General features: G+C 37.7%; 1 non-coding gene across 1 annotated transcript; it reads right to left on the bottom strand.

The window, feature by feature from the left end:
- Positions 1-516: 516 nt before the first annotated feature.
- Positions 517-589, bottom strand: Trnav-aac. The gene has a single exon. It is a non-coding gene; the product is annotated as a tRNA-Val (tRNA).
- Positions 590-804: the final 215 nt, after the last annotated feature.

Genomic DNA, 804 nt, shown 5'->3' with positions numbered 1-804 from the left:
TATCGTCCATACAATGGTCGTTATGCCATATTTTATGTTGAATTTTACTAATTATAACTTCTGTTTTTTTAAACATAAACGTAGTCGTGTTAAAACTCTTGCCTCGCACGTTCTTCTCTTTTTTCTGATCTGTGTCGCTTAGCATCGCCTCTGAAATCGCCACATTCCTGCTCCATTTTTGTTTAATCCTTTTAGTTAAATGGACGTAGATTCGCTTCACAGGAACGAGTTTTTTCGCTTGAAAAATAAATAAAGTAAAGGGATTTAAAAAAGATTAACGAGGCCGTTCACAGGGTGCCCGTATGGTCAGACACCAGTGCGGTTAGATGCCCGTACGACAGCTTCACCTGCCATCACCTGCCATCACCACCATCACAACCTTCACTGAGTTTTTATCATGTTTAGATACTGAACTTCTTCCTTATTCTTTTTATTTTTATCTTCTGGCAAGGTGCCAAGATCTTCCTTTTAAGGGTGAAACAAAGCGAAAATAAAAAAAGAAAAGAATAAAAGACTTGTGCTCACCAGGGCTCGAACCTGGGACCTTCTGTGTGTTAGACAGATGTGATAACCACTACACCATGAGCACTTCCATTACTACGAAATGCCTTTACTAATAAAATCTCACCTTTCCATTCCCACATCATTACACGTATCACCTAACTGTGGATAAAAAACACAACTTACTCTTACCTCAGACGTTAGAATGAATACATTTTTTTTTTTCTGGAGGTATATATATCACACGTCTTGTTTTTCAATCACAATATTTCCTTCATAAGATTGAGTGCCCTAAAAAGTGTG

This window comes from Portunus trituberculatus, chromosome 44 (genome assembly GCF_017591435.1).
Source record: "Portunus trituberculatus isolate SZX2019 chromosome 44, ASM1759143v1, whole genome shotgun sequence".
Classification (NCBI taxonomy): domain Eukaryota; kingdom Metazoa; phylum Arthropoda; class Malacostraca; order Decapoda; family Portunidae; genus Portunus; species Portunus trituberculatus.
Note: the sequence above shows the minus strand (reverse complement) of the source record. Positions and strands in the feature narration are given on the sequence as shown.